Genomic DNA, 27,946 nt, shown 5'->3' on the forward strand with positions numbered 1-27,946 from the left:
TTTTGTTTTTGTTTGCAGACATTACACAACATACAGATGGAAAAAGTGGTGGATAAAGTTGAGGCAAAATCAATAGCATAATGTAATAGCTTAAACCCTCAACGTCACACAATTCAATACCTGTGTGGCAAAAAAATAACAATTCTCAAAAACATTTATTTCTATTATACACTATATGTACTATGATACATGGGTTTGCTAACAATTTCCCCGAAATACAGTAATGTTTTTGAAATTTAAAAAATGTAATTAATACTTTAATATCTACAAAAATGTGTCATTCTTTATATTTACAAATGTCACTTGTATTTAATATATTAATTTTTAAGAAGCGTTTAGATCTGTAAAATGTTTTACATTTCACAATTTTTCAAGAGTAAGTATGAAATATTAGTATCAAATCAGCTGTAACTACTTTTAAAAATGTAAAAAATAAATAAATAAATAAAGATAGTGATATCCATGACATCTTAGCAAAGCATACTGTGACATAATTTATCATAATATCAATATTATATTGTAGTATCACTCAGCCCTATGGCAACCTTACGAAAAATCTGGTTTTGACCAAAACTGTTTCTGCCTGCAATATACTTTGACACATCTACAATAAGAAAATAAATATATTTCACCAAAATGTAGAAATGTTTTATTAACTTACCAACAACTGGGAAGTAACCAGTTTTTAACATGCTATAGCTTTACTCGTGACATACAGTACGTGAAAGAAAAGAAGAAAAAAAAACACTAATACAATCCAGAAAATAATAGTTTTTAATATAGTTTCCCCATGAGAAGGCTTTCCCTAAGCCTCCACATATTTCAACACCTACTCTGTCCAGTATTTATTATTAATGTCTATTAATACCAGTAACTGCTTGTAGAAAACAAATATTGATTAGCGGGCTCGGGGAGTAACGGGATACATGTAACGTAACGTAATCAGGATACAAAAAACTGGTAACTGTAATCCTTTACAGTTACGTTAAAAAAACAAAGTAATCAGAATACAGGCATGTTTAGTAAAAAACGGGAATACTATTAGGATTAAATAAATTTCCCATAGAAACAGTGCCCATGACCATATAAGGTCATTTTTACTTTCATGTTATCACATTGTTTTGTATTACACAGTCATTCAAATGTGTAAATGATGGCAGAAGACACATGGGGTGGCATCTAATATTTTATTTTATTCCATGGACATCCAAAGAATGTAGGGGAAAAATGTCAAACATGGGCAGAGTAAAGCCAATTTTATTTAAATATATTTATGTGATGTAAATAGTGTCTTTTCAATAGTAAATAGTGTGATCTTTTATTTATTTGCTTATGTATTTATTTATTTATTTATTAAAACAAATCCAAACATTGAACATGTTTTTAAGCTCTAAAATAAGCTCTACATAAAAGTATTTTAGATCATATTTCTTTTCTCTTGACTTTATTTACATGTGACCTTGAAGTATTCTGAAAATAATCAGATTACATTACTTTCATATTGTGATACTGATTACATTTTTAAAGTAACGCTCCCAACCCTGGTGATTAGTGAGAATACAGCGAGACACACAGTACTGATGTGGGAGTGTGAAGAGTCTGCAGGTAACACTGACCTGTTTCTCAGCAGCAGTGTGATGAATGTGGTCTGACCTGTCAGTTGACAATGCAATGCTAGAACTAATAATGAAAGAGCTCTATCTGCTTACAACAATCACACGCTGCAAGGACCCGCAACCACCAAACACCAATGCAACAGCAGATAATAACACAAAACAAACAACTGAACTATTTCTTACACATTACCCCAGCCCTATGACGATGGGGTGTGGCGCAAAAATGTCCTGAAAAGGGGAATACCTCCACTATGCAGCGACACACCAATAGCATCAGCATGAGTAATGTTAATACGTATGAAAAGCTGGTTATACGCACGTCACACGCTGTGTGTACTAGTCTGACAGGCAAAAAATAGACCCAAGAATCACGTAGCTGTAGATGTATGACATCTTACATTGTATGGCTGGTAATGTCTCAATTCATAATCAAACAGCCAAAGAGAATTATTTTCAAGAAAGCAGTGCATTAAAAACACAGTTAGGAGCTATTGACTCCTCCTGACTATTTTGTAGAGTAATGTATTGCTCTAATGATTATGTCCATGTTTCAATAACAAACTCAACAAATGACAAATATGAAATTATAAACTTAACAAACTGACCAATGAGAATTGAGAAGTTTCAGCTTAATCTTGCTTATTTTCTTCTTGGAATTATAGAGTTTAATATCTAAAGGGTAACTCTGAAAATAAAATAAATATCGAAATATTCAAAGCTAGTGAGCCAGTAATATTCCAATACTTATGTAGTAAGCCAAATAAAACGTGCAACAATTTACTTTATTGTTACTCTACTAAAGCCCTTCAGAAGGAACGTATTAGCAGGTAGGCTGAATTAGTATTGAATGCTAAATTCTCATACTTTATAGATAAATGATAAACCACTGGCTAGCAGTAACATCGCTCATTATTTAGAAGTAATTGATAAGACTTTTACCAAACAGATCCAATTTCTTAGTCACAGTTAATACATAGCTGTTAACGTATTCTCTCCTGTGGTGTTTGCGTGTGTGTGCGCGCGGGAATAAGTTGTTATAATCAACATCACCGGACTTAAAATCTAACAAACGCACACTTCCTCTTCAATCTTAGAGTAAATACACACAAGTCTATAGTAAAGTAAATGACACTGCCTCCAGAGAATGTGGGCCTCAAGAGAAACTGTACACAAAGTTCCACTATACACCACGTGTTGTTTAGAATCTAACATAGCTTATACCCTATTCCACCTGGGATGTCAATCAAAACATCTCCTTTTGCTATTATCCATTGATTTGCAGGCCAACAGCTGCAGAGACAATACACTACACTGAGTAAGGCGGCTGGTCCAAACTACTCAGAGATTACACTTTCCATAGTCTCTTATGCTTTTCTAAGATTTATTAAAAGTATATTATTTAAGATTGATTAAGATTTCTTTATATTAAGGGCAGAGCTGTAGCAGTCGACACACCAGGACCCAGAGAGATGACCGTGAAGTGGTTTCTATTTCTGTGCTCACGAACACTTCCCTTAAATCACTGAAAAACTTACATCACTAAAATTCACTGGGGTTCAAATTCAAATCTTAAACCAGTCCATCAACTAAACGACAAATATGACTGCTCAGAGAAACCCATTCTTTGTAAGTTTTGTAAGTAATAAAAATAAAAAAAGAAAAAAAAGTCATAAGCAGGGCGAGATAGCCGGAAGGAAATAAGTTTTTAAACTGATTAAGGCAAACCACACTCAAAACGACACTTTAGCAAACCACAAGCCCTGAGGCCGAAACTTTGAGCAATGCCATTACATTCCATAAGTTCATTGAAAAAAACTTTGTTTGGAGGTTATACTTGTTTCTCATGTACAAACCTTCTTAAATGGTTACAGTTCCACGTGTTCACTCATGACCAATATCCTTATAGGAATAGAGTATGGTGTGTCCTGTGTGCTGCGCCTGTCTGACAGAAGTGACTTGTCCAGCAGTGACCCTGTAATGGTGGGACCTTGATCAGCTCTCCTCTCACTCAATCCACCCTCCCCTCACCCTCTGTCCTTATATGCCTTCAACAACTGCCTCCAATACATCAGCGTCCACGCTGGTAACAGACAGGGAGGCTGGGTGTTACTGTGGGGTTTGTAGTAAACTGTTAGTCAGATCCTCATTTCCCTTGCCTATAAGTTTTCTTATATATTATATTTTATATTATTTATATATTTATATTTATTTATATATATATGTGTGTGTGTGTGTGTGTGTGTGGCCATGCTAGATGCAGCTGCCTACTCACCTTTTGTTCCAGCTCCCCCTCACACATTAGGGGCTTTAACACCACAACTACTAGTCTTAAATGAACTGTATCTCAAAAAGCCACTGAAATATAGCCGCTACTTTACAGTTGCTATGTGCATTACCCTATTATCACCCCAAAGTGGTTTATTTTCCAGTAACAGCAGTTTTATGCCACTTACCAAACCACAGACTTTTGTGAACAATTAAAACGTTTCAAATTTATGAACAAATGATGTCATGATTTTCAGCAGTTTATAGTTGCATTTAACATTGTGACACATTCAAGTGACCAGTTAGTTCCTGCTATCACTTACATTATAACACCTATAAACATACTCATCCTCTCACCAGCCGCATTTTTTTCTTGAAGTTAATAATCATAATAAAAAAATACAGCTTGTTATAGTAATAATTAAAGTGCAAACTCCTCTGTCCTGAAGACTTCCAAATGACAGAAAACATACACTTAAGACTCTTTCCATAAGTGTTAAACAAATAGCCAGTCATATCAACAATTATATTTTTCTTTGTTAAATAACAGTTTAAAAAAAAAAAATCTATCTATTAGCTTTTATCGATCTAGCAGATGTACATCTTCCAAAATACAAGATCCTTTAAATGAGCTGTTACTATAGAAAAGATAACATATTAGAAAGAGCACATTAACATAAATTCATGAAAAGGATTTGAATTGCAGCTTATAGAAAATTAATTGCAGTTATGGAAAATTAAATCAACCCCTTCTGAATAATCAGATTCGAAAATTCAATAGCATTGTGGTATAAACAGCAGTAAGCAGAGGTAGCACCCTCAAAGCCCTCTCTGCACTGTATACATGTATACATTTTAGGGCTTTACACATTTAACAGTTGAGAAACCTGAAAGAGAACTTTCACATACTAGGCAGCTCATAGTATAACCATATGGAGCTGAAGTGCATGTACAGTGCACAAATGCTTCCCAAAGAGGGACACACACAAGCTTTGACCTTCTCTGACCTTGCAGTCTCTACAGGCTTTGGGGGTATGGGAATTCGGAGGCCACGACTTTTGTTTAATAGTTGGGTCAGTGCATTTTCAAAAGAGCACAGTTTCTACTTAGCACAAAATATGAGAAAGGGTTAAAGTGAACAGTATACAAACTATTTTGTATATAGCATAACTTGTATGCTATAAAATATATAAATGCTATTAAAATCTATAAAAAGGGGGAGGAGAATTTGCCAATGGTGGAAAAAAACAAACAAGAGAGGTCTAAAACACAACAGCAGTGAGACAAAACTCTGAAGTCACAATAACAAGCATAACAAACATCACTGATAACGAGTCTGGTCCTATTTCCTCTCTCTCTCTTTCTCGGTCTCTCACTCTCACTACTCTCTCTCCATGTCTGTCTCTCTATCTCTCAACATTCTCTCCCTCTCTTCTGATAAGTGAAGTGCTCAATGTTTTGCACACAGTGCTGGCGCCGAGCCTAATAAGGGGATCTGTGTGTGTGATTGCCTTTGCTTCTCTTCCGGGCAACATGTTGGTTGTACACAGGCCGGTGTGGCACAGCACGCCTGTAGAGAAGCAAGGCTTACCGAGGATGAGCGCTGTGCGCTCATGCTTTTGAAAATATAATATCATGGGGGGAAAAATTGGCAAGACCAAAAGGATAAAGATAATTCATGCCTTTAGGGTTAACATTTATATTTCAGCTCCAGCGCTGCGCTAGCCCCGTCTGGTCTGAGAAATATGAACATATCAATGAATCTATCGTGAAAATGAGCTCATTCACTTTCACACAAATCAGCCCTCAGAATAATCAACGTTATGCTCATTTTCAAGAAAATCTCATTCGGGAAAAGTAGCATGACATTGCTGTCTCCTAATTTGCCATTTATTTTTGGCCAGATTTGACTGCAGTGTCACACTGGAAATAAGTGGCCTATGAAATATATAACAGATAACCTCTGCTCGAAGAAAAAAAAAAAATTGAAGCTTCAAGGAAACCTGGGAATTAGGTTCATTTTCGTCTTACGGGTACATAATACATGTTTACAAAGTATGAATAATTATGTACAGTTTTCAATGCTAATTGGGTCGGCCTAATCTTGGGGTTTTGTCTGATTTCGTTGTTGTCTTTCCCCACAGTGCTGTTATGAAAACTGGCAACCTGAGCAAACATAGGCTGCTGTGACAGGAGATTCATACATGTAGAGATGAACAATCGCAATTCTCCCCACTTGCATCACTGAGTGGCGTAGGAGGCTGGCAGTTTCGAGCAGAGGAATGTCAATCAAGCATGCTCATTAGAATATTAGGATGACGCTTTGACTGCACTCAGATCGACTAAAGTTTAGTTTTACACAAATATTATTATGTTCTACACTATGTTCCCTGGGGCTTGAAATGTTTAAGCATGTTTAACAACTAGGACTTTTTTAAAAAAATAAATAGTTTTGAGTAACAGTCATATTTGTGTTTCTAGACTGTCAGTTGACTCCAAGCAGCATTAGTTAGTCTGCTAGCGAGATATTCTAAGCTGTGGACTGATAGGACTTTCAGTTCTCTATTTTTTCTGTAAGTGGGATTGAAATTTCCAGCCTGTATGCAAAACAGGAAAAAAACCCCACCATACTGCAGAAAAGTTGTTTTGTTATACATTTACAAAGATCAACTTATTGTTGAATAAAAGCATTGAGGAAAAATTTTTGTTTTGCCCAATTTCAGCTTTGCTTCTAACAAATTTACATTAACTTAATAAAAAGGGGAAAACAAGAATCTGTGTAAAAACAGAGAAAGCTGTTACCAGTTTATCGGGAATGACCTAATCACTGAGATTGAACTAAAAGGTTTTGTAGAAGTTAGCTGACCTCCAGGCTACCAGCTGTTATGGTGCGCATAACCAACTGCTTTTTAGTGTTAAATAAACATATTTTATTGGTTATGAGTTGTTGGGAAGTGGCCCACACACAAGCAAAGGAGTCTCTTACACAATTACCTTCCTACCATTCCATACCGCTCCTTCATACACGCACACACACACACACACACACCCCTCTTCACAGAAACAGCTGACGTTTTACAAGGCCCCCAGCAGCTGACAGTCTACAGGTGGGTGAGAGCCGACTCTCTTTAACTCTTTATATTCCAAAAAAGGACATAAGTCAGCTGGATACTAGGGCTGTGTGATTAATCAAATTTTCGATTTCAATTTCGATTCTGGCATGTGATGATGAGGAAAAAAAAAAAATTGAGATAAAATGATTATACAGTGGTGCACTTTCGCCATTCCCTCAAAGGCCAAACTCGATCCCCACCAGGCTGTGGCATTTTTAGTTTAGCTCGAGCCAAGATGACAGAAAGTGAGCCTTTGGTCCACAAGAAAGATAAAACCATTTCAGCCGTTTGGAAACAATTTGGTTTCAAGGAGTCCGATGTGGAACAAAAAGAAATAACGTTTGGTATCATGGGGCTCATTTCCTCTAGCGTCATGACGGCTGGTCTAAATACACTCATTTCCTTTCTAGAGCTCACTAATAGTGAGAAACTACAGGCTGATCTAAAGTTCATTTCTGGCAATACATCAGAGCAGTGGTAGCTCAGTGGTTAAGATGTTGGACTACTGATCAGAAGATCATGAGTTCAAATCCCAGCAAGGTGCTTAACCCTCAGCTGCTCAGTTGTATAAATGAGGAAAAAGGTAAGTCACACAGGATAAGGGCATCTACCAAATGCCGTAAATGTAAATGTTAATATGAGTTGCCAAAATGTGTCATGTGATTACTCTTGTTTACAAAAGAGACATCGATACAGTAAAAAGAGATGCAGAATTAGCTTGAATAAGTAAGGAAAGTACATGTAGAGGCTTAGTGATATATATAACTTTGTTTTTCATTTGAATGATATTTATTTAATGAAATCCACTGTTAAAATTAGAATAATTTTTTTAAAGTTCAATAAATGCATGATGTTTCCAAAGTCAATGTAAAAGTCCAAAGTAATCGTGTTTAATAATCGTGATCACAATATTGACCAAAGTAATCGTGATTATGATTTTTGCCATAATCGAGCAGCCCTACTGAATATTCCCTAAAACCCCAAGCCTTCACACTACATTCCTCAACAATTCCCCTATAATGACATACCTACACAGTCACACATTTGTGTACACACACACACACACACACACACACACACACACACAAACACCTGTTCTTGCCTCACAAGTGAGCTGAGGAAAAATATATATATATATATATATATATATATATATATATATATATATATATATACACACATATATACACACATATACACACACACACACACACACACAGGATGTTCTCATGTCAAACATAAAAACAAAAAAAATTTCACCATCAGAATAAAGTTTCCTCAGTGCACATTTTAGTCCAGTTATGTGCTCTGAGGAGTTATGCAAGCAGTTCAGTCGATAAAGATGAGTAGTATCAATTCAAGAGAAAACCATCTGGTGATTGTACAAATCAAAGTATGGCCTATGCCCTGTACTGAAACCAGACTGCTTGTCTCCTAGCATTCATCAGATTTCATGTTCAGACTGCTTTAGGGCCACAAATGCACATGAAGAAACGCAAGCATGCACACGCACAACTACCCACGTACAAAAACAATCAAAATGTGTCACTCTGCAAGCAAAAAAGGGGGATTTTTCTTCCCTTCCTCCTCTGATCCTGGCAAATGTCCCAGTTCTCTATATTGCCTGCATAACAAGCAATGAGAAGAGGCCAGCCATGAGTCTCACTACATTGTGCTAGAGACAGTTTGCACAGATGGCCATTTACTGCAGTCGTACAGCTAAAAAACAGAAAGGAGAAAAGAGTGATAGAAAGACAAAGCAGAATTAACGGTACAGTACGTGTCTGATACCCCATCATGAGAATGTAGGGAGCAGGTGGAGAGACACAGGAAAGAGAAAAAAAAGAGAAGGGTCTCAGATCAAAGGAGCAGAGTGAGAATGATAGAGTGAGAGAAAGAGGGGGAGGAGGGTGTAGTGTTTCAGCTCTTGGCCAGAGCACTTGCTGTTTCAGCTGTGCATGAGAGATGGCCAGCCCCTGCTCTCATGCCACTGTAACCCCTCGCGCTCACCTCCATCAGAAGTGGCATGTCCTGCCCTGGCAGTCCCCAAAGCCCTGAGCAACAGCGGCACTGTCTGTCTGATCATCTCCGTGTCTCAACTTCTTATGCGGTGTCCTTCGTTTCAAAAAAAAAAAAAGTAGGATGTAGGATATTTCAATGTGGCATTCTGGGTGTACACTATGTGAGAAGAGCACTACAAAATTTAACACCAAAAACAAATTTCCAAAAGACAACAGGTTATTCTGGTAAAACGGGCATTCCAACATTCTCCATTCTTTATACTTCTGTCCAGGCCAATTATTACAGTAGTTAACCCTGAAACTGGGAATACAGGAGGAGATTAAAGATGATTGTTCTGAAGGATAATAAATAAAAATGTGTCATGTTATTCAAAACTAAAGCTCTGTTCAAACAGGATTAGTTTTACATGGAGTGGTAGAGTTATGTAATTATTACTGGAATAATGATTTTAGTCTCATATGAATCTCAACTGTAAACCTTTTATTCTTCTCCTTTTTTTTTTTTTAACAGATTGTCCCTTCCCACATCTTTAAAAAGTGCACTGGTTTTTATCTACTATATAGTCCTAATTTTACATGGGAAGGTAGAGTAATACTATAACTAGTGGCATGGTGGTAAATATTCTGGCATATCCTAAAGGAAAACTGCTTCTGTGCTATTTCTTCAGTATAAAGACACTCCAAGAAATAATAATAATAAAAAAAAACTCTTTCTATCGTCTCACGCCAAAACCAACCTGAAAACTGAAAAGTACTGGCTTTGTTTAAAACACAGAACAATCAAATATAGACGTTATTTAAAAGGACTTGTCAGAGAAGCAAGGCGTTACTGAGTTTCTAGCACAAGGACATTTTATGAGCATGTGGCCTACTAATGATCGAGCACAACTACAGCAAGGGTTATTATAAAATACAAAACATTCAGTTTGGAGACAATGTGTGCATCAAGAATACAATCCGATATCTGTGATTAAAAAAAATATATATATATATATATATATATATATATATATATATATATATATATATATATATATATATATATAGAGAGAGAGAGAGAGAGAGAGAGAGAGAGAGAGAGAGAGAGCGAGAGACAGAGAGAGAGAGAGACTGCTTTTGCCATGATAATAATTACTACAGATGTTTGGCAACATTACTTACCAGACACAAGTCCAAAATTCTTCAAATAGTCCAGTCCAGAACATACAACATATGGATCTTGGACAGTTGAGGGTTCTTAGCTTGCTAGAGGAGCTTTACTTGAAACCTCTCTGATAAGGGAAACAGGGGATTTGATGGAGAACAAACTAAAGAACCTTTAAAGCTTATGGATTAATCCTTTTTTTTTTTTTTTTTGAGTGTTGTACTATCTACAGGTCGGATAGCTGTAGCTTGTATAATATAATTTGAAGATTAAACAATCAACAAAAATGCTGATGTTGATTAATGATTTTGTTTAAAAAATACAGTACTTCACTTAAGGCAATAAATAATATCTAAAAATATAATGCAACTATTTGTGATACAACGCAGAGACAGTAAGACCAAGAAACGTGACAGGAAAATGCAGTAGTGGTGGGTAATGCAATACCCGGTTAACCGCTGAGGAACCAGCATTCGAAGGCTGCACCTGGCACTGCTCTCTCATGGAGCACTCATTTCTCATTTCATAACACAGAAAATCTGTACTCACAGATTAATACAAACATTCACTGCCTGATAATCAATGTGATTTACACTCCTAAACTCAGAAGTTTAACCAACACCAGTGCATATGCTGATACAATTCGGTTAGGTTTTTAATAGATGTTTGAAATGTATTCTTCTATATTACATATCTCGAACATAAACATGTGCACCACGAACCAGGAAGGAAATTGTTTTGCAGAGAAATAATAATATTTGATCATGTTACACTATCTGCAATGTGTTACACGTAGCAGCATACAGCTGAACTGTGTGCGATTTGAGTTCATATATTTTAAATGAAAGTGAAAAATCAATGAAATTATGCACAAGTCCTCAGTCTAACTGTTTGTCAAAAACGAACACAAATGTTCATGTTTACTGTGAATACTGACATCACTGTCATTCCTTTGTGCCTCAGAATACTGACCATATTCAAGTTCACCAGGTCAACAATGAAAAATAGACGGGAAATGTTACAGCCAATTTGCATACGGGGGAAATAAGTGACAATGCAACAGCAACCTTGTTTAATAAAATAAAAAAAGAATACATACTGCTATGCGTGTGTAAGCTTTGCCAGTTTTTCATCAGAAATTAAAGCAGTTAATTGAGATCTACTATGAAAAGCACTATTACTGTAGGTATGGATGTCAGAGGCTACACGGCCTCTTAAACTTATGCCTTATTATTCAGTAACTACTATTAGAAAAAGTATGTAGTTACAAGTTTGAGGAATGCAAGTCTGGATCCATTGATGAATTTAAAGAAGTTTAAAGAGTTCAGTGGATCTTACTGAGAGACGCCAGTATTACAAACAAAAACCTAAGCCAATCTACCTCAAGCCAGCACTCGGCTGTGTGTTATCACTGTTGCTTATAACCCTTATTCAAATAATCCTGTCAGCCACCATAACATCCATTCCCTCATTACGTGTGCTGACGACAGTGCTCTGAAGGGTGCTGGAGATCCTAACAGGAAATTGACTCGGTTTACAATTAATGTCAAACTCGTTTCTGTCAAATATAAGCAAACCTAAGGAAACAGTCAAAGATTACAGGAAAAGACAAACAACATAGAAATGGCACCCTCATGGACTAACGCAATAAATACAAATGTCTCAGAATTACTACCGACTCACAGTTAAATATCAAAAGTAATACTAAGCCAAGGGATATTAAAGCGCAACAAAGACTGCACTGGACCACATTTTAGCATAACTATCTTTGCTATGCTGCATGTACAAATGCATCTAAAAGGGATTTTTAACATAAGTTAATGCAAGACAAATGAATAAATAAATCAAACTTAATCTTTGACATGTACATTAGAGACATGTAGGGAGGGGTAACATGGTAAATAGCACTGTAATTAAGGACAATTTTAAAAAATAATAAAATCTTGTAAATTTGACATTGTACTGCATGATCCACAAACTACAGGTTTACTCTCTTAAAAGAAGAGAACATTTCAGCTCAATAAAAGACTCGAAAAAAGTAATAACAAGAATCGAAACCCTAGTTTAAAAAATGTACATAAACACCATAGACATCATTTGTAAAGAATGTTTCAATACTCACCACTTTACCCAGAAAAGTTTTCAAAGAAATATTGTTATTAATTAAAATACATTTACATTTAATTACCAAGTGTAAAAGTACATATACAAGTCTAGAGGTATGAAGAAAAATGTCAACCATATGTCTGCACTGCATAACGTTATTACCGTGCTCAGTAATGAAGTACTCAATCACCAAGTGCTAACTTGCTGCAAGGCAATTTAATGATGTATTTGGTGTTTCAGCAGGTTCCTAAAATAACACGTTCATCTAATAATCTATTCATAGAGAACTACACATTAATCATATAGAGCTTTGTGCAAGTTCATTGTGTTATAACATATGATAAAGCTTTGTGATAAATTGTTTCATAATATTAAGCTGTATAAATTGTATAAAGTCAAAGAGCTGAGTGCGTGGTGGTGTTTCACTTTAGGAGAGGAGCGGATGATGCTTAGAGATACATCAAATCTTAAGCAGAGTATTTATACTGATGCCAGGTTCTGTTTGTCATCATCACTTGGTTTATGTATGATTTGCACATTGTACCCTTGTGGTACAAATATTTCTGGTGAATTAGACAATGATCAACTTCTAACTTTTACGACGGAAATTGAAAGAAGACTAATTGATTGTTACATTCACAAATAAATTAATATTTCCTGCACTTTAGTTAAATCAATATTTTACACAAGTTGATGCCACTTCTTGCTAAAAGCTACATGTAGGTACATGTGGAAAAGAGACCCTCATGACCTTACTGCACTTTATCTCAAAATTTATCTAAAAACACCACAAACGTCAAAAATTTATATGGCATATGTGCTGCTGTTATTTAATTTATGATACGATATCAGCTTTATAAACAAAACAAAAACAAACAAAAAAAAAAACAAAAAAAAAACAACAAACAAAAAACTTTCCAAGGCTTGAAACTGCGACCATTTTGGTCGCATATGCTCCCGAAATTTAATCTGTGCCACTGTAAAATATATTTGGGAGCATTTGTGCAAGTAAATAATTGCTGTGGTGCAACCGGTTATCATTTCTATACAAAATATGTGTCTGCTGTGAGCTGATACAGTGAACGTTCTACCGTACGCCACAGTGGTAAGCATCCAATCAGAACTGATTTCTGGAAAAATTAGTTAGCCAAAGATATTTGAGGCTACAGTCAAGTCAGTTGGGCCTGCCCACTCCTGACATTACTCTCTCTCTCTCTCTCTCTCTCTCTCTCTCTCTCTCTATATATATATATATATATATATATATATATATATATATATATATATATATATATATATATATATATATATATATATACACATACATACATACATACATACATACACACACACACACACACACACACACACACACATGTAGTTATATATATATATATATATATATATATAAGTAAAGTCCTATGTTCCTGTATAGTGGCTCATGAAAACTATTGAAAACAGAAATTGTAAATTAAAAGTGCATTAGATAAGATTTTTTTTTCAGGATCTAACAGTTAGGAAGGGAGTCGACATCTGAATTAGTTTTTTTTTTTTTACTCCTTCAGCTCACTCTCTATTCTCGTCCATGTTCACAAAGCTCCGCCCCCAGGATCTTAGGTGGCCTATATAAATATATAGATAAAGTAAACTGTCCAAAAAATGACTGACAGGAGGCACATCCAAAAACAAACAAGCATTCCGGACCAGACGCCAGTTTCCCCAAACAGGTTTTCTTACCAACTTATCATGTTCTATATACAGTCACCGTCCACTTTATAAGGTACATTCATACAGGTATCTAATCAGCTAATCATGTGGCAGCAGCACAATGCAAAAAATCTTGCCTGTACAGGTCAGGAGCTTCTGTTAATGTTCACATCAAACATCAGAATGAACTAAAAGTGTGACTTTGATTGTGGCATGGATGTTGGTACCAGAAGGGCTAGTTTGAGTATTTCATAAACTCCTGATCTCCCAGAATTTTCACACACAACAGTCTCTAGAGATTACACCGAATGGTATGAAAAACAACAACGACAAAAAAAAACACTGCATGAGGGACAGTTCTGTGGGTGGAAACGCCTTGTTGAAAAGAGAGGTCAGAGGAAAATAGCCAGATTGGCTCAAGCTGCCAAGAAGGATATAGTAACCAGGGTTGGGAAGGTTACTTTAAAAATGTATTTTGTTACAAACTACTTCATAAAAAATGTAATCAATAACGTAATCCAAGTATCACATTATGAAAGTAATGTAATCTGATTATTTTGGATTACTTCAAGGCCACATATGGAAATAAAGTCAAAAGAAAAACAATATAATCGAAGATGCTTATGTAAAATGTATTAAAATACATTTATTTATAAAATACTTATGCAGAGCTTATTTTAGAGCTTAAAAACATGTTAAATGTTTGGATTTGTTTTAAATAAAAAAAAATAAATAAATAAAAGATCACTATCCCCTATGTGGGTTATATGTATATATGTAATGTGATACATTACATCACAAAAGCTAGGGTGACCATACTCTGGTTTTCCAAGAAGGGCACACTTTTTCTTTTTCTTTTCTTTTTTTTGGTGGGGGGGGGGGGGTGTTGAAGGGGGTGTTAGTAGCCTACAAAACAACGTTACTATGAATGCAGACTTTAATACACTGAAAAAGACACACTATTACATCACATAAATATTTATAAATTAAATTGGTTTCACGCTGCCCACGTTTTACATTTTTTCCTACATTCTGTTGAATGTCCATGGAATAAAATATAACAATCGATGCCACGAGTGTACCTTCTGCCATCATTTACACATTTGAATGACCACGTAAGACAATTTCATGTGATAACATGAAATTAAAAATGACCTTATATGGCCATGGGCACTGTTTTGACTGTCATCTTTCATTTGCTGATTTTGTCAAGCAACTGTCTGACGCCGCACACAACAGCGCTTCACCTTTGTGTCCTCGCTGAGAGTAGGCTAATGGTTAAGAGGCTGGAATTTGGCCAATAGTTGCTGAAAGCCTTTTATAATCGACCAATTGGGGTACGAGAAGGCGGGAATTACAGAGAGGGGTTAAAGCAATACAAACATGCGCACAAATGATGCAGTATGAGACGATAAGCACATCATAATGAAACTAAAGCAGAATTCCTGACGTTTTCTCAAATTTATAAATCCTGGCCGGGCGCTTTTTTAAGGTCTGAATAAGAGGACATGTCCGGGAAAAAGAGGACGTATGGTCACCCTAAAAAAAGCATTTCAGAGAACAATGTGTGTTCATTTCTACCAAATTAACTTTGTGCAAAATTTATTTGCGCATGACCAGGAGGATGATCACTGAGTCACGACTGGCAAGAGAGAACCAGAACTATAATCAAGCAGCTGTCTATATTGTGTTATGTCAAAAGATTCATTTCTTTGGTTTTAAATTAAATTTTATTTTTATCCTGATAGTATTCACATTTTTTACAAAAAGTACCTGTAATCTGATTCCTTTTTTTTTTTTTTTTTAAGATGTTACTGTAACGGATTACAGTTACCAGTTTTTTGTATCCTGATTATGTAACGCCGTTACATGTATTCCGTTACTCCCCAAGCCTGCACAGTAACTCATATAATCCCTTTTCACAACTGTGGTGAGCAGAAAAGCATCTCAGCATGCACAAAACACTGAACCTTGAGCAGAACAGCGGAAGACCACATCAACAGCAAAAGACCACATCAGGTTCCACTACTGTCCACCCAGAACAGGAATCTGATGCTATCATGGGCACAAGCTCACCAAAACTGGACACTCGAAGATTAGAAAAAAAAATCATCCTGTCTTTTTCCAGTCAGAATGATGTCTTTTTCAACCTGAGCATTCAACGTACAAAATGGGGGAAAAACACGGACAGACAGCTAACTGTGATGAGTGATGCATATTTTCCTCCTCAGTTAGCGATCTGTATAATCAACGCTATAGAATTAATAAGCAAATATGTCTGTATGTTGATTGATCTAAATTGAGCAAATACTTGAATACATAAAGCATAAAGGTAAAAAATGGTGCTCTGTTTAATCCTGTTTTATGCTGTGCAGAGCTATGTTAATTTGATGTCACTTGATAAACTGGGCAGGAACTCATACCTGATAAGTCTATGAGCGGATGAGTAGGAATTTGAGGAGGCCTTTTCTTTGGCTTTTCCTAATTAGAGGTTGGGGATTACAAGTTACAAGCAACCTCTGATTGAACACAGGAAAACTACATTATAAGCAATGGACGACTTGCTAGTCCATGCTTGCTAGTGTGAACGCAGGGTGGTGCTGGAAAAGTATCACACAAGTGAAATGTAGACAAGCATGTCAACATCTAATTTCTACAGCTCTGAGCGTACTACAGAAACGTCACCACTGTCCTCTCCTTTCATACAAAAAAATCTCAAGCTATGTTCTGGTACCTTCATAACCATCGTCCTCTCAGACAAGGAAGTGTACCTAGTCACAACACTGCACTCTGCTCATTAGCTTAATTGATGTTTAACTGCAGGATCAGCTCATGATGACTCAATTAAGAACTTGCCAGAGGAAAGAAAGAGTAAGGAGGATTCTGCTCTTGCTGAGGAGCAGCAGCTACAATCCACCAGCAGCTCAGCCTGTACCGGCATTGAGGGCAGTCTGAAGTAGAAAGAACCAGGTAAATCAGGGATAAATGGATACACTGAGCTTCTCTTCAGCAGATGGCAATGAGCCAGTAAATCTCAGACCAATCGTAAATACACTGTTAAAGGTGAACCAGTATACCTTCATCTTGCTGATGATAAAAAGGATCACCTTGCAATGTTCAATTAAAAGATTAAAAAAAAAAGGTGTGATAAGCTAGTGAGCTTATGGTTGACTTCAGTCTGCAGGGGGGCAATCTAAATTATACAAAGGCTAGATGAACTGTGAACTGTGGTAACATGTCTAGCACAGACCATTGCTTAAGACTAACACAGAAAGCCCGGCTTCCTCCACAAATTGTATTAAAATGCATTACAGAAACATTTAACAAAGTGTATATTGTTCATCAATCTTGGTGGAATTCAATATTTTAGAGAATCAAATAATTAAATATCTCACAGCAATAATCATTCTGTTTGTTCATTTAACTAAAACTGTTTTCAACAGACAGCACAGTCTGTGTGAAAATCTCCTTTGAAACCTCCTGACACAGCACTAGTAGATGCTCAGAGAAGTCTAGGTGTCTATGGGATATTGCATTGTAATGGGACAAATGATTAATGCTCATTGGACAACAGGTTTTACCGTCATTTTGAGTCCTGTCCGGAAGGTGTGCATCTCTGGGAGTTTCGGCGGGTGGGTTCTGCATAGAAAAAAACATCTCAACATTTATTGGACAGCGTGCGCTTTGCTCGTCCCGCCTGGACACACTACCTCTCCTTATAATAATTGGTAGAACACTCACAGGGGCAGAACCTTGCAACCAACTGCCAATCACTGAAACATGACTGACATCTGCAACTTAAGCATATTGGTGCAAGTTCGAAACGCTGTAGTGGTGTAATTTGTAAATAAAAAATGTTAATGAACTGTAAGTATTACAAGAAGTAATAATTAAAAGTTCTAATTATTTGCATACATTTCTGAAATTTGTTGTTTATAAGTAAACCTAGCTAGCGGTCACTTCATTCTTCAGCTAGCACCTTAGCTGCTTTTTGGAACAAAATGGCAGAAATTGCTAACATTGTCCATTTTAGAAAAAAAAAATTATATAGTAGTATTATATATTATAATATACAGTGGGGGAAATAAGTATTGGATGCTTCAACATTTTCTTCAGTAAATATATTTCCAATGAGGTTATTCAAATGATTTCACCAGACATCAGTATTAAGTCAAGAAATCTAGAAATATAAAGAATGCACAACATTAAAGTCCATAAATAAAGTTATGTGTAATAAAGTGGAATGACACAGGAAAAAAGTATTGAACATGCAAAGAAAAAGCAGTTGTCCAAGGCAAGGTAAGGAAAGGAACCAGCTGAAATCCATAAGTAATTATACCCTCTATCTGTGCAAATTAATATCAGCTGGGTTAGTAAATTGATGGTCTATAAAAAGGCTTTTTGTTACCAAGGTGTCACACAAGAAACATCTCATGATGGGTAAAAGCAAAGAGCTCTCCCAAGACCTTTGGAACCTTATTGTTGCAAAACATATTGATGATGGGATACAGACGTATTTCAAAACTTCTGAATCTTCCAGTAAGCATCATTGAGGCCATTATCCACAAATGGAAGCAACATCACTCCGTCATCAACCGGCCACGCACAGGAGCTCCTCACAAGATCTCTGACCAGGGAATCAGAAGAATAGTCAGAAGAGTAGCCCAAGAGCCAAGGACCACTCGGAAAGAGCTCCAGAAACACTTGGATGCAGCAGGTACCATAGTCACAGAGAAAACAATAGGCAATGCACTAAAGAAAAGGCACGTCAAACTTGTTTAAAGTTTGCTACAACTCATTTGGACAAGCCTACAGTGAAGACTGGAGGTGGAAGCATCATGGTGTGGGGCTGTTTTTCATCACATGGTATTGGCAGACTTCATATAATTGATGGAACGATGAATGGAGCCCTTTACTGGGAGATTCTTGAGAAGAATCTGCTGCCGTCCACCAGGCTGATGAAGATGAGATGTGGGTGGACCTTCCAGCAGGACAATGATCCAAAGCATACAACAAAGGAAACTCTCAATTGGTTTCAGAGAAATAAAATTAAGGCATCAGAAAGGCCCAGTCAATCACCTGACTTGAATCCAATTGAACAAGATTTAAAGACAATATGTTTAGAAGAATGGGACAAAATCACACTTGAATACTGCGGCCCATTAATTTCTTTATACAGGAAGTGTCTTGAAGCTGTCATTACAAACAAAGGCTTTTCCACTAAGTATTAAATATATTTCAGTTAGCGTATTCAATACTTTTTTCCTGTGTCATTCCACTTTATTACACATTTATGGACTTTAATGTTGTGAATTCTTTATATTTGCAGGTTTCTTGAGTTAATACTGATGTCTGGTGAAAATTTCATCTGAAAAGCCTCATAGGAAATATATTTACTGAAAAAAATGTTGACACGTCCAATACTTATTTCTTCCACTGCATGTGGATAGAAAATTATATGATATTTTAATTCAAATGTCAGGGTGAAAAAAGTCCTTTAAGTTCTTTTAGCACAGTAAAATTGATGTGTAGTGTCCACCATTCAAGTCCCTGTGAATGAGCTGTTACTATAGAAACAATAACTTAGCAATGATGTTTAGAATATACCTTTTCTCTAAAAACTAAATATAAGGACAATTACATGACATAATTAAAATTATTCTGATTTCTGTCAAACTCAATATTATAGTATTACAAGATACACTCACTGTCCACTTTATTAGGAACACCTGTACATCAATCAGGTGGCAGCAGCACAGTGCATGAAATCATGCAGATACTGGTCAACAGTTTCAGTTATATTCACATCAAGCATCAGAATAGGGATAAAGCTCTGCGACTTTGACCATGGCATGGTTGTTGGTACCAGATGGGCTGGTTTAGGTAATTCAGAAACTGCTGATCTTCTGATATTTTCATGCATACCAGTCTCTAGAGTCTACTTAGAATGATGCAAAAAAAAAAAAAAAAAAAAAACACCAGTGAGCTGTACTTAAATTATTATAAAGAGTACTTACAAATTAATTACTCTTTACACACATGTGAGCAGACAAGCATCTCAGAACTCTCAACACATCGAACCTTGAAGTGGAAAGGCTACAAAAGCAGAGGTTTACATCAGGTTATACTCCTGTCAGCAAAGAACACGAATATGAGGCTCAAAACTGAACACTTGACATGAAGGACCAAGCATGTACCCAATGTTCCTAATAAAATGACCAGTCAGTGCATAATAATACAAAACTCAGTTCTTTCTGTGTGGTGGCATTGTGCTTTAGTCAAATGCAATAACTATTCAGAGTCAAGTTAGGGATGGGCATTTCAGTATACAAATTCATTTGGGCATTAACAACAACAACAACAACAACAACAACTCCAGTTCTAGCTCATGATTTAAAAAATTAACAACTCATTAACACATGTAAATGCCCACACATGTAGACTGCAGGCAGACTTACTGTTAATTTATTATACCTTTAAAAAAAAAAAATACAATTAAAACAATCCTGCCAGGTACTTTGTTGGATATCCACATGTGTACTGGACAGTTACTGGATTAACCTGACTAGTTAATTGGACTGGTTAATGCCCTATGGCAAAGTCCTGCAGTGGTGCTGTCTTTCTGTTTTAGATTTCAAATAAATCCAATAATATTGGCTGCATCATATAATGCTCTCATCGATTGTATCCATTTCAAGCAAAATGTTTGAAAGCACACACTGGAAGAAATAAGCATCTGACGTGCATAAGCAAATCAGTAAAAGTGAACAGGGAGTCACGCGTGTCTACAGGTCAATGAGCTCTTAATGTGATAACTTTGTATATGATGTGGAAAAAGCATGGCCAACAATTCTTTACTAAAACGTAACACAAGTGTAAAAGAGCAAAAGTGGAAGCACGCCAGCAGCAAGATCTGCGAGCCAAAACGCCAGTATAAATCCCAGTCAGGATAAGAAATTATGTGATTAAAGCACTGCTGCTAAGTGAAACAGCTCGAACACCAGCTGTTTACCATTCTTTGTAAATCACTGATGTTTTGGTAAATCATGCACTCTGGCATAATGCCTCCAGAATTTGTACAGTTTTTAGAAAGTGGAACACAGGAAGTGTTCCAGCACTTGTTCTAACGATTATTAGACTATTGCCTCATATAAACCATTTAGGCTCAATATATATTACATGGTTTTGGTGAAAATGAATACACATTAGTGGATTGGAATCATTCACTTCAGTGTGTGCACATTTGAGTGAGAGCGAGTTAGTTTGTGCAACCTCTGAGTATTTATGAGTGTATCCCTATGTATTAAAGATGCAGTAATCTTGTTTTTATTTCTTACTTGTACATGCCACAATGACGCAGCTTCATGAACATGTTTTGGGGGTGCGGTGCTCAGGGAGCAGAAAAAAAAAAAAAAAACATTCAAATGTCAAAACCACCTACTTAACTGTTAGAGACCTAACCCTGGAGAAAAAAAAGGACTGATCTTATCTAATGCACCTTTAATGTGCCTACAGAGGGGGCGCTCTTAATGCAGGAATTTTGATCGTATTATCACTTCTATCAAGTGAGAGGACTCACAGCATGATCATTTTTCCTTATTTATAATAACTGTCATCTGGTCTTAGAAATCACTCACAAAGACCAGGGGGAAAAACACGATTTTGTGATTAGAAAGCTGAAACTGTAAGCCTTCTAATGACACCAAAACAATTTATGCATCAAATATTAAGAGTTATGTGGATTACTCAGTTACAAAAAGCATTAAATATTCTGTATGCCTTATTGACAGCGTTAAACTAGTTGCATGTGACGTTACATGATTAGTCTACATAATGAAATCAAAATGAAAACTGGTTTTAGACTGTGCCATTACAACAGTCTTTAAAGATTATTACTTGTCAATTACTTGCATTAAATTATCTCAATACAATTTTGGCTGAACTGTAGAACAGAGAGTGAGATATGATGTTTATTCAAGCCAGATTACACAAGGAAGATCCTCTAACGATAGACCTGTGATTGAAGAAATTTACTGTGTACATTATCAATCAGCATGATCCATGTTTGAGCAGAAAACAGGGTCGCATGAACAGAAACATTCTTCAAGGTAAGCTTCAGGTAGTATGGATATTTTTTTCTGTCTAGCATATTTGATTTATGTTTCAGAGAAACATTAACAACTTTTATAGGTCGAGGCTTTAATTTCTGCATTTAAAATATATATTTTTTAAATTAAGTGCTGAAAAGTATTAATAATGTGTTTGCAGTTTATTTGGTAAAACTTATAAATGTTAATTTGCCCTGGATGTTTTTCTAACAGAACATACAGCACATTTTCTGTGTGTTCAGATCTTCACATAATTACCAGAGGTTTTAACTTTGTATAAATGGTATGATGTTGGCGAGCAGGTAGTCATCTGATCACGCATAGAAAGCCCCTGCCAATTTCCAATATGCTTAATGGCCAGTGAAAATATTACACTAAACTGGCTAGCTCATAATATTACTGTCTTATTTGGCACTGCCGACTCAAGTGGGTCCATGATGCATACAAGGAAATTCGAAAATTCTCTTGTATAAATGTTATTTCATTTAACATGTGCTTTTAGGAGACATCTGCAAAAACCGTTTCATACATAATACCACCATTCGTGGACCAGCTTAGTGTCTGTGACGTACAAACTAATTCCTGCAAAATTATACACCTTTCAATGTGCCATCTTACTGATGTTATGATCAGTCCAGCGACATTACACTTCCACAACAGCACCGCACACTATAATGCCATGTCATAATCGTTGAACTTTTGGAACAAGTAAACATTGCACAACATTATGCAGCATTGCAGACGAACACGCTGAGTATGAGTCTGATCTCTAGCTCGCTCGCTTCAGCAGCTCAGGTGGGTGCCAGTGACTGATGGAGTGTGTCCTCTCCATGTGGCATCCTGCTGGGAATCACGACGAGCACAACCCGCACAACACAGTGCTTTGGTTTCAGTGGCCAGAGCTGGAAAATTGGAGCCATTTAATCCAAACAGTGGCTCTTTACAAACCACAACACAAAACATGTGGGTTAAGGTTATGTCAATATTAGCACCTCGACCAAGTCCGACTTTTCATGAGGTAGGAGGGAGGATCACAATAAATGCACAGTCTCACATACATACATGAACAATTATTACAGATATAATGTATGAAATAAGCCTTGGTTAAGAGCTGCACCCAGCTTGAGCTTTTAAGCACTAGAAACACACACACACACACACACACACACACACACACACACACACAGATGTTGCGTAACACGAAAGAGAAGTATGTGTCTCGGCACTGCGTGGGCAACTTTCAGTGGATTTTTTGTAAAAAGGTGTTGTGATAAAGCTGAACACATATCAGATGGTTCTTCAGGGAGAAATGCACAATCTTTCAAGCAACCATTCGGTTAAAACACAAGGGTTTCCGCTTGTATCTGTAGCTACTGAATGCATATACGAACATAAAAGGTGGTTAGGGTGAGAAATAAGTGAATGGGTTCAATAAAGCTATGGGGAAATCTCCAGTTCAGCTCTGACAGCTCTGTAGAGAGGCAAGAGCAAATCTGACATTGGACTGTCGCCACTGTTGCGCACAAGAAATGAAAAGAAAAGAAAAACACGGCTTAGCTTCAGCTGTCCAACACGGAGTGTAGAGTCAATTTATTTGCAATTATTAATCTACCGAAACCTGGAGGAATCGGCGGATCATTTAAGCGTAATCATTCACAATATAAAAGAAAGCAAAGTGATGCCGACTCAGGCTTGAGCGAACTGCGTTAGCCACAGCTAGTCCTCCATTTTGGACGGATTTTCATTCCGACAGTACAGAAAATGATCTGCAGTGAGAGCACACGCACTCGCTGCTAACGTATGCTCTCACTGTGTTAAACATCAACTATCCAAGGACAAACAAATCACATTTTTCGAAACGTAAACAGAGCGAGAGAAGGAAGCGAGCTAACCTAAAGTTAGCTATACACCTAGCTAGCTACAACTGACAGGCTAGCTGGAGTCACTTACCCAGAGTAGCTACTGTATCCACATCTGTACGGTAATGACGAGATTTCCTACGAGCTGGATACCCTCGTAACATCTACAACGAATATAAAAATGCTCATTGAAAAAGAGCAAACATCAAAGTCTGCGTCAATTTATAAAGTTTCTTTTCCTCCTTCGGGTTCCCAAGTAATTGTTTAGCTAGCTTGCTCAGCCAAATGATACAGTGTACAAGGTGTCCTATCTACCATGACTGGCATTGCTTTATGATGGACATGTTGGTGGCCAATAGGAGGCGGGCTTTAACAGCGCTTAGCCAATGAGAACACGGGAAACGAGGCTCTTACATGCAGAAGCAAAATCGGCAGGCGAGGGTTAAGGTGAAATAGGAAGGACTTCAGAAATCAAACTCGAGCATTAGCTGACTGTATTCATCTATGTTTTTAAAGGAAGGCCAAACCAAAACATTCCAACATTTTAATGCTTCTGTTTACAGAGTACTGTTATTCCATAAAAAAACGTGACATATTATTTCTGTTTTTTTTTTTTTTTTAAATTTTTTTTTTTTAATCTGACCATTCACGAAATAAAATGCATTGGCATCAGATACAGTAGGTTTCAAATAACTTAGCGAAAGCATTATTATTATTATTATTATTATTATTATTATTATTGTATTATTATTAAAGAAGTTAACAAGATAACGTTCTTTGATATAAAACTACGATGAATATTATATATATATTATATATATATATATTATATATATTTATATATATATAAAATGTAGAAAGAGAGGGGAATGTAGAATACTTGTTCTATGTGTGTGCAATATGCTTAGTACACAAATGACGAGAACTAATGACGTAAGCACTGCCCTATTTCCGTGGCAGGATACGGTATTTACAGAGCATTTAAAGGGTGGTGATGCGGTCGAAAAAAAAATCACAATACGAGAGTTTAACAGACAGTTATTTATGCGGTTCTAACCAGCCTGACAACTTTTTTAAAAAGCTATTGTTGTTTAAAGACACGAGTAGAAGTAGGTTAAAGGTTATAAAGCAGCCTACAGGACAAGTTATGCGATTTAATTTGCGCCATATTTTATCTACGTCACAGCCAGAGCAAAGACGTCACCGAAGTGGCTTTTAAAGTCGTAGCAACATGGGGAAAAATGGTTTAACAATGCCAACTTGCTGTTCTTTCTTTCTTTCTTCCTTCGTGCTGTTGTTATGGTATTATTATGCTATTATTTAACTTTAACTCCAAACGCTTCTACAATGTCTCATTCCCACTTGTATTTTTAGATAAATATAGTTGACTTGCATCCATATTTTCATCCCTTCTAGCAACTTTTATTTCCATAGACTCACATGTAGCATTCTTCCCCAAACCCCTCCTATTTTGACTTTTTTTTTTTAACTTCATTTCTTATTGAAAGCACTCCTCTGTTTAACCCTGTTTTCCTCTCACCCCGCTGTACAATGATTTTCACACTACTTGAATTTATAAGTTAGCGTTAGCAAACTATTTGAGATTTTGTTCTTGGCCTAAAACACATGACTGCATTTTATCCTGACAACACATGTTTTCTATTATTCCTTCTTTCTTCGTTTCTTGGTTGCATGTGAACTCATTTATTCTTGATTCCCCCAAGCTAGACAATTCCTGTATTCTTTGTTTTGAAGTACTTATTTTATGTTGTTGCAATGGGTTTTGTACAGAAACTTTGCTTTCACTTTACTCTTTCCCCCAAAGTACTCTATAAAGAAAATGCTCCATTATATATGTGAATACATATCAGGCTCAAACCACATATACTGAAAGCACACCAAGTAAAGAATCTGTTTTACTACAAAACACACACAACACAAACAGTGATAGAACTACAATAAATGTACAGTTAAACAAGTCAAACAGCAATGAACAATGTCAGCCTAATTAATAAATACATTACAGAGACAAAGAAAATTAAATGGGTGTAATCAGGGAGGTGGAGAAAAATGCAGGTTGTTCGAAAGAGAAAGAGCGAGGGAGAGAGAGTACTTTCTCTTTATGCAAGGAGCTTACACACTAGGGGTTTTGTGGAAGAGATGAGCTCACTGTTGCCTTTTCTCAGATCACACATTTCATACAAGCAAGCAAGGTGCTGTGCAACATTTGGCTGTTGAAGCACCCCTTTAATGAAAACAAACATGAAATATAAAAGTGCTGTTGTAAGATATTAAAGGTAATAAAGACCAAGCTTCTGTTTTTGAAGGGCAAATTGGAAGAGCTTGACATAAAAAGCAATTTTTTGTGAAAGACAAAAATGTGACATGTACAGTATGTTTAATCAGACTTACTATAGCATATAAGACTGCAGAACAATTAATTGACCCCAAGGGAATCATTCAATTTATTCATCTTCAGTAACTGAACTTTTAACTGTGTATATATTTTTTAAACTGCATGTATCATTTTCCCACTGCTGCTACACTTTACATATATTTCATACAGTGGGGGAAATAAGTATTGGATGCATCAACATTTTTTTCAGTAAATATATTTCCAATGAGGCTATTCACATGAAAAGTTTCACTAGACATCAGTATTAACTCAAGAAACGTGGAACTATAAAGAATTCACAGTATTAAAGTCCATAAATAAAGTTATGTGCAAAAAAGTGGAATGACACAGGAAAAAAGTATTGAACACACTAACTGAAATTTATTGAATACTTAGTAGAGAAGCCTTTGTTTGTAATGACAGCTTCAAGACTCTTCCTATGAAGAAATGAATCGGCTGCAGTATTCAGGTGTGATTTTGGTCCATTCTTCTAAATATATTGTCCTTAAATTTTGTTCAATTGGATTCAAGTCAGGTGATTGACTGGGCCATTCTAACGCCTTGATTTTTTTTCTCTGAAGGCAATTGAGAGTTTCCTTTGCTGTATGCTTTGGATCATTGTCCGGCTGGAAGGTCCACCCACATCTCATCTTCATCATCCTGGTGGACGGCAGCAGATTCTTCTCAAAAATCTCCCAGTAAAGGGCTCCATTCATCATTCCTTCAATTATATGGAGTCTGCCAGTACCATGAAATGAAAAACAGCCCCACACCATGATGCTTCCACCTCCAAACTTCACTGTTGGGACAGTGTTTTTAGGGTGATGTGCAGTGTCATTTCTTCTCCAAACATGGTGTGTAATAATACAGCCAAAAAGTTCATTTTTGCTCTCGTCTGACCAGACTACACTTCCCTAGTATTTCATAGGCTTGCCCAAATGAGTTGTAGCAAACTTTAAACAAACTTCAACATGCCTTTTCTTTAGTAATGCAGAAAATGTTGATGCATCCAATACTTATTTCCCCCACTGTATATTTCCTATTTATGTGACTTTTTGTCTGTATTTATTGTCCGTATTTACTGTTGTATTTTAGTCCCCGTCAATGTCTATGTATACTACATATAGCACAGTCATTTCCTGAAGGAACTGTGTTTTGTTTTTATCTATTGCCATGTGATGTGCTAAAAATGACAAAAAAAAGCTGACTAGAGATCAGACTTGTATTCATTGGTGAGCCAATCCACCTATATGCATGTTTTTGGGAAGGAGGAGGAAACTGTAGAACTTGCAGGAATCCCAGACATGGGAGAGCATGCAAAACTCCACATAGACAATAAACAGGCCTCAGGATCAAACTGGGGACCCTGGAGCTGTGAGCTGCTATACTGTGTTGCCTGATAAAGATGCACCTAAGAAAATGAAATTATTGAATCATACTGCAAACAAAATCCCAAATTCTTGCAAAACAAGGTAAAGTTCATTCACATGCTGATTTACCTGACTTGAAATCCCATAAGCAAAAAGGCATTCATGTAAAGTATTAGCTGCCTACGTACTATGATATACAACTTTTTCCATGTGTGTTAGGACACTCTCCATGGTGCAGAGAT

The 27,946-nt window shown here is 36.4% G+C and overlaps 1 protein-coding gene across 12 annotated transcripts in view; it reads right to left on the reverse strand.

Annotated features, from left to right (window-relative positions):
• The window catches only part of mef2d (myocyte enhancer factor 2d), a 63,141-nt gene extending 38,868 nt beyond the window's left edge, over nucleotides 1-24,273 (reverse strand). For 5 of the 12 annotated variants that reach the window (XM_053681883.1, XM_053681877.1, XM_053681888.1 and 2 more), the window contains exon 1: nucleotides 24,031-24,273. The gene's annotated coding sequence lies outside the window, so the exon portion shown is untranslated. Of the gene's footprint in view, nucleotides 1-3,469; nucleotides 3,719-9,004; nucleotides 9,110-17,553; nucleotides 17,612-24,030 lie in introns of those variants that run through there. The other 7 variants (XM_053681891.1, XM_053681878.1, XM_053681895.1 and 4 more) reach the window with 5 other exon arrangements.
• Nucleotides 24,274-27,946: the final 3,673 nt, after the last annotated feature.

Source organism: Ictalurus punctatus, chromosome 1 (assembly GCF_001660625.3).
Source record: "Ictalurus punctatus breed USDA103 chromosome 1, Coco_2.0, whole genome shotgun sequence".
Classification (NCBI taxonomy): domain Eukaryota; kingdom Metazoa; phylum Chordata; class Actinopteri; order Siluriformes; family Ictaluridae; genus Ictalurus; species Ictalurus punctatus.